Genomic DNA, 7689 nt, shown 5'->3' on the forward strand with positions numbered 1-7689 from the left:
AAAGGTCTTATTCCTGAGTGTTCAATTTCTTCTAATGTTTCTCCCTTGAGGGGAGTGATAATAATAATAATAAAAGATGGTTAGATGGTTGAGGAAATAAATGTTTAACATACTAGAGGAGAGTGCACACTCATCTGGGTATTAGCAGATGGATTTTGACAGGGTGCACTCGTGCATGCAATGGCCCCAGATCAAGCTGCAGCACTTGACCAGTGCCCCCATCCCCCCCCCCACCCCCACCCCGGGGACCCCTCCCAGCCCTTATCAAAGACTGCTCAGTCTGTGGAATTGAGAAAAACAGTGTTCAAACTGATGACTAATGGGACAATTTATTTGAGAATAAAATAAAAGATTCTTGAGAAAATTTCCTTGAGAAAGTTTCAACATAAGTAGCCAAATAGTATTAATTATGAATTTAAGAGTGTTAATGATGAATTTATAGTATTATTATAGCTGAATTGAATATAAACTAAAACTTTCTTGTCAGTCATAGTTGAAAATGCAGTCTGAGGCACCACCGCATGAGTGAGCAAAAGGTAAGCAAGTCAAGGTTTAGAAAAGAAAGCTGATAAAAAGTTTAAGGTGATAATTTCTTCGAATACTTGCTTTAGCTAGTGTCTTTTATATTTTAAACATGGTCTGAAATAATATGTTATTGTCTATTTAAATAGTATATTTTATTTCATTTTAAAGGAGAAAAGTGTGTTCAATTAAGTGAATTATCCTCTTAAAAAAAACCGTACCTGATTAAAACACACACACACACACATATGTGCGTGCATACTTGTGCACATATGCACACACACACACACACACACACACACACACACACCACTGTAGGGACATATCATTATGTAAATGTAGGGGCGACTTTTATTTCAGTTAAAATCCAGAAATATTGCCTTTTAGCATAATAAATTCCAGAACATCAGTTTCCCTTGGAGACTGTGTGTGGATTGGATAGAAATACTGTACTACTGTTAAACACTCCCACCCTTTTATGAACAGGGTATAAAAATATAGCAGACTCAATCACTATACCTCTGGGAATACTGCCCTACATTTAGAATGTGAACAGGTCCCATACCGATCCACTTGTGAAAGGATATTTTTACCTGAAATAGAATAGCAATTTGGTTACCGTGAGTGAACTTTTCCTGCAAGATGTTAGCAGAGTACCTGAAAAGACAGAGAGCTGACACTCCACTGAGCTGAAGGGCGAGTTTTATGAATAAATTTGCATGTACTTGCTGATCAATGCCTGTAAGTAAGAACTTATTCTAAGACTTGCCTTTTTGCTCCCTACTTGATTGTGAAGTTGAAGACAGGAGATATTAATCCTCACCTATCTTTAACTATATTGGAAGAGTCTCAAATTCTACCAAAATCTCCCAAACATAACCCAGAAATTGTAAATGACTAAGTTTATGAACATGCAACATGATTCTACCCATACATCCCTAATCATTGGACGTCACAGGTATTGCTAGCCTGGAACACACAAAGTGGCACTTATTACAGAAATACACCTTTCCCCACAGTAATCTATATTTTCCCCAAACTTTCTGGCTCTCATTGATATCTGTTTGATCTTTTTTATTTACTTCACTTCCTTAAGTTTTCTCACCATCAAACTAAAGCAGAAAGCATAGTGTGGGTTAAAATACTATAAACATTAAGATACGTGGTAATAGATTCAAATCTTGACTACACAATTTCCTAGATATGTGACCTTGGGAAATTTACTTACAGTACTTTGGTTATATTCTACATAAAATGGACATAATTATGTCCAACTTACTTGAGCTTTCTGAGAAATAAATGCAAAGGGGTATGCAAAGTGCCTAGCATAATGATTGACAAACAGTACATTCTCTAAAATTATTGTTTACCTTCCCTTTTACTTAAGCACAAAGTAAAAACTCAGTAAATACTTGCTGACTGATCGATATATCCAAAAAAAATTTGTTCAATATAGATTAAATAGTATTTTAAGTTTGGTTAAACACATTTCATTATTACCTCCAATATCTTATCACAATTTTCATGTCAAATGATATGGCCTCTATGTGAATAAACATAGATCTGTGATTATTTAATATCCAATTAATACTTTAGAAGAAGACATTGCCACCATTGCAAGCCAAGTAATAAGAAAAACACACACACACACACACACACACACATACACACACACACAGATATAAATGACCAGTTTTGTTTTGTTTTTCAAACACTTAATACATTCAAGAATGATGTGCTTGCCCTAACCAGTTTGGCTCAGTGGACAGAGCATCGGCCTGCAGACTGAAGGGTCCCAGGTTAGATTCTGGTCAAGGGCATGTACCTTGGTTGCAGGTACATTCCCAGTAGGAGGTGTGCAGAAGGCAGCTAATAGATGTTTCTTTCTCATTGATGTTTCTAACTATCCTTCCCCTTCCTCTTTGTAAGAAAATCAATAAAATATATTTTTAAAAAAAGAATGATGTGCTTGTCCTGGCTGGTGCTCTCAGTGGTTAGAGCATAGACCCACTCATCAGAGGGTGACAGTTTGATTCCTGGTCAAGGGCATGTATCTGGGTTGCAGGTTCATTCCCTGGCCCCAGTCAGGATTGATTGGTAGGCAACCAATCAATGTGTCTCTTTCTCATCTATGTTTCTTTCTCTCTTTGCCTTTCTCCCCATCCCTCCCTCCCTTTCACTCTCTAAAAATCAATGAGAAAACATCCTCAGGTGAGGATTAAAAACAACAACAAAAAGCATAATGTACTTAGGGTCATAATCACTAACAATAGTCAATATATTCTTTCTTCAAGGGAATATTCTCCTCTTGGTTGTTGTCATTATGTTTCTCAGCTAATTTCAAAAATGCAATAAAACTCTAGATATAAAAATTAAACAATGAATCTATGTTAATTATACTAAGAAAATCAATTAAAAGAAAAATAAACAATTCATATAGAATCAAATAGTTTAAATCACGCATCATTTATGAGAAGGCAAAAGAAAGAAAATGTGGACAATTTTTACATTAACACCAACCTAATGTTCAAGTACATACAAGCATACAAATCTAATGTCAAAAGAGCAAAAAAACATAAACACAGATTAGCAACGTACACCACATTTCCAATTTCATTTCTTGTTTAGTGAACCACCAGTCAATTATAGGCTATAGTCTACATCTAGCATCAGGCCAAAGGTTGTTATCTTCAGAGCTCAAATGTCTTTAGCCCTGACTGTTTCATATTCCCTCACTCAACTTTCTCTGTTTGTCATTCAGGCCCAAATTCAGGGAAATAGTAGTTGGGCATCACACCAGGAATGATAAGTTTGTGTCACTGTGGTGTGTGCTATTCATCTGTTTGTGGCTACCTCTTTGGAAGTGACATCTTGGGCTGAGAACATTTATGTATGCATGCAGAAATGAATCACTTATTTGTCTTTTTTTTTATATATGTCTAAGCCATTTTATAATTTTTAATATTTTGCATACAGGCACTACATATCAGAAATGATTAATTTTAAAAATTCCTTAAAATGAACCATGTCTTTGATATTGATATCAATGATAGAATTGTATTAAAATTTTCAAACATAGAATATGTTGATTATGATCTTCACTGTAGTTGAAGTTTCTATCAATTTTGCACTCTGTAATACAGAATGCTGTGATAATCAGCATACTGCAAAAATATTGGCATTGATAAAGCAATACTCAGCACACAGAAAGCAAACGGGCCAAGACCAAACACACAGTTGGTGTAGAATATAAAATTTTGTTTTATTGTCTATAGACCAAGAACAGATTCTGTGTGCATGTGCGTGTATGTTAGTTGGTTTTTAGGCAGTATTAAGAATGGTACTTTAGTTGGTATGCTAAAATTTAAAATAATTCTCAGATCTTGTTAATGTGGGACCTCCCACAGAATTTAATGTAGAAATAAACATATTAAAGTACACCAGATAAGAATCTATTTCAGTATTAAAGAATTCCTAAATGTATTTGCCTGGCTATTCATGACACCGGACCAATGGATCAAAACACTCTGGGTTCAGCCTGGTCCCTTTGGCTCAGTAGCTGAGCATCGACCTATGAATCAAGAGGCAGCTGATCAATGATTCTGTCTCATCACTGATATTTCTATCCCTCTCTCCCCCTCTGGGTTCAAATCCCAATTTCTCCCTTAGTAGCTGCGTGATGTAGAACACTACTGAAATCTCTCTCTTTTTCACATGTAAAATAAGCATAAGAGGAACATGTGCCTCATGGAGTTTTTGTGTAGATTAGATGAGTCAATACATATGAAGTACTTATAACAGAAATGTAATATAGTAGGTGCTTAATGATTATTGGCTATTATTATCATGGATTTATTGGCCTTTTCCAATAATAAACATTTTTCCTTATTCAAGTTAATTTGGTTTTTAGAGTAGTTGCAAAACAACTTCTTTCTAGGCCAATAGAATATGGCATTCCATATGAGTTGCTTTCAATCTAATATAGAAAAAAAATATATTTTATTAAGTATTCAATGTGTACCAACCAAGACACTGTCTACGTACACATATGTTAGACTAATACCCCTTTAATTCACTAAATTAGGTGCTGGTATATCTCTCATATTATAAAGGAAATGTAACATTTTGCCCAAATGAGCCATGAAACAGATCTAAGGTTAATAATGTGCTCTTACCTACAACAATCAGTGAAGTCGTATTCCAAGATATGGCTAACAGTTGACCTGCAAAAATCTATCTTTCTAAATGCTAAGAGTACTTGCTCTATGCCTACACATTTTTCATGTTCTCTCTTTTTTTTTTTTTAAATATATTTTATTGATTTTTTACAGAGAGGAAGGGAGAGAGATAGAGAGTTAGAAACATCGATGAGAGAGACATCGATCAGCTGCCTCCTGCACATCTCCCACTGGGGATGTGCCTGCAACCCAGGTACATGCCCCCGACCGGAATCGAACCTGGGACCCCTCAGTCCGCAGGCCGACGCTCCATCCACTGAGCCAAACCGGTCCTGGCCATGTTTTCTCTTATATAAGATATAATCATGGAGAGTGAAAAGTCACACTTAATATGTAATTATGGAATTAAATTGTTTACATTAAGTGATATAGTCACTCTGACTTTTTCCTCCAAGTTCTTCATTTACAATTCTTTAATTACTTTTGTGACTTTTCTTGACCCTCTCCTATTTCTCAAAATCTTTTTTAAGGTGTGAAAACCAAAAGTAGATATGGTATTCTAGTAGAAGCATGACTAATGCACATTCTAATAGATGTTTCCATTTTGAGAAAAAATAAATTTTCACTATTACATTTCAACTTCGTTTTTCCTCATTCTGGGAAAGCGTAGCCTTGCTTTAACATAGGAAGGAAAGTGATTTCCTACTCTTGCCATCCTACATATATTTATCCTAATTTACAGGCAGCCAGTTTCTAAGGTATGAGAGAATGCTTAATGCCACAAAATGTATTTGAGCACACTAGTCCCACAAGTTAGGTCTTAGAAATGGGTTTTATGCACACAAAAATTAAACAAACTGTATAGCTTTATATTTTGTGGAGTCCCAGTGCAAATTTAGAAATACATACTCCTTGGTGACAGAATTTTCCAGGTTGGTAGAGACTTTTACCCCAAGACGTGTACCCCGAGCCCCCGCGCTGCACTCCGGCGCCCTCGCCGCAAACCTCGCTGCCCAACCCCGTCACCTATCTGACAAAGGCCTTCGACCTCCTCGTGGACCAGCCTGTGACCCTCGTGAGAGAGTTTATAGAGCAGCAGCATGCAAAAAACAAGTATTACTACTATCACCGTGAGTTCCACCAGGTGCCAGATATCACCGACTGCAAGGAAAAGGATGTCTGGTGCATGTTTGAAGCAGAAATGCAATGGAGAAGAGACTACAAAGTTGATCAAGAAATTGTCAACATTATCCAAGAAAGGCTGAAGGCCTGTCAGCAGAGGGAAGGACAGAGCTACAGGCAGAATTGTGCTAAGGAGGTGGAACAGTTCACACAGGTGGCCAAGGCCTACCAGGACCGTTATCACGAATTAGGAGCCCATTATTCAGCCAGGAAGTGCCTGGCAAAACAGAAGCAGAGGATGCTCGAAGAGAGAAAAGCTGCCAGAGAGGCTGCTGCTGCTGCTCATTGAGTCCCTCCCACATGAATGACTGTCTCTTGCTGAATAAAAACAGTGACAAACCTCTCCTCCCCCCCCCCAAAAAAAAGATGGACTAGTGTGCTCATAGCACCTACGTTCACCCACTACCATCTCTAGCAGGAAGCATAGCTAATTTTTGGTCTCATCTGCTTTTGCTACCTCCTACCCTGCCAACCCTGCTAACTCTTACATTGTTAAATATGGGCACCTTGCAGAGAAATGGAGGAGTTTTGGGAAAAAGCATATCTAGTTACTTGGCATAAAATTTAATTTGTGACCATACTTGTGAGAACCAACATGGGTTTGGGATTTAAGATCACAGAAGAAAATGAGCTTCTAGTAAGTTATGGGGAAAAGGTTTCTGAGTTATCTGTTCTCAGTCTTGACTATTATCATCTAGGACTGGAATCAGAACTAGACTTCATTATGGTTCATTCTTTTAAAAGGGGGGATATCGTGTTAAATCTGAGTAAGTATATTTCATTAATTGTAAAGCACTGAATTGAGTTCTGGGAGGTAGATAAAAATTAATCAGAGAAAACATATGTCTTTATAATATACACTAGAGGCCCAGTGCACAAAATTTGTGCCAGGTGGGGTCCCTAGGCCTGGCCAGCGATCAGGGCTGATCAGGTTCCCTGCCTCCCCACCTCCTCCTTCCCTTGCAACCCGCGTCTGCCACCACCCACCCCCCCGCCCCCCCCCCACCGGTTACCCATCCCAGCCAGGGGCCCGGCCCTGATTGGGTGATCGGGGCCTGCCAGCTGGGGGAAAGAACTAAGGAGGCTGGTTGGCAAGTCCCATCAGTGATCGGGGCCTGCAGGCTGGGAGCAGCTCCTGCGTTGGGCATCTGCCCCCTGGTGGTCAGTGTGCATTAAGGCGACCAGTCGTCCCTGGCCATTCCAGTCGTTCTGTTGTAATGGTTGCTTTTATATACAGAGATAGTAATCTATCTGCATATTAATAACTAATGTATTAAAAATGCAATATGAATAATAAGAACAGTGTAAATAAAGTGCTGAGATAGTTTAAGAAGAAAAGTCATTATTTTATCTTGTTTTTCAGTATCAAAGTTGTATTCAGTTGTATTCTAGTAGGCACTTGAGAGAGAAGGTTATAACCAAACTTGAGCTGATTTCCAGCTGCCAATGAAAATACAAAAGTATCCCTTTTTGCTATTGAATGTTGCTAGGGAACGAAGGAAGTCGGTCATATTGGCAGGATGGTCAGGGAGGTTGCTGATCGCTTTCAAGGGCCACTGCCTCGTTTTTCACCACAGCCAACCAAAGAGTTGCCTTGGTGATGCAGGAGCTAATGTCCCCAAGAGAATCTTTAAGTTAGCAAAGAGTCTTTGCCCAAACTAAAACTTTTGAATAGTCCTCATAAACTCTCAGTTTTGCAGTCTAACTGTTCCCTTGCCCTAGCTGCTTTTCCACATCATTTCTCATGGTAAGCCTCCAGTGGAGCCCTCAGCAGCTGGCTGCTGACTGCATATCAATGGACAATAGA

The 7689-nt window shown here is 38.4% G+C and overlaps 1 pseudogene; it reads left to right on the forward strand.

Moving 5' to 3' along the window:
* Positions 1–521: 521 nt before the first annotated feature.
* Positions 522–6215, forward strand: LOC139015808 (NADH dehydrogenase [ubiquinone] 1 beta subcomplex subunit 10 pseudogene; annotated as a pseudogene).
* Positions 6216–7689: the final 1474 nt, after the last annotated feature.

Source organism: Myotis yumanensis, unplaced genomic scaffold, assembly GCF_028538775.1.
Source record: "Myotis yumanensis isolate MYYU_CA2020_CCGP unplaced genomic scaffold, mMyoYum1.0.hap1 SCAF_8, whole genome shotgun sequence".
In the NCBI taxonomy this organism is placed as follows: domain Eukaryota; kingdom Metazoa; phylum Chordata; class Mammalia; order Chiroptera; family Vespertilionidae; genus Myotis; species Myotis yumanensis.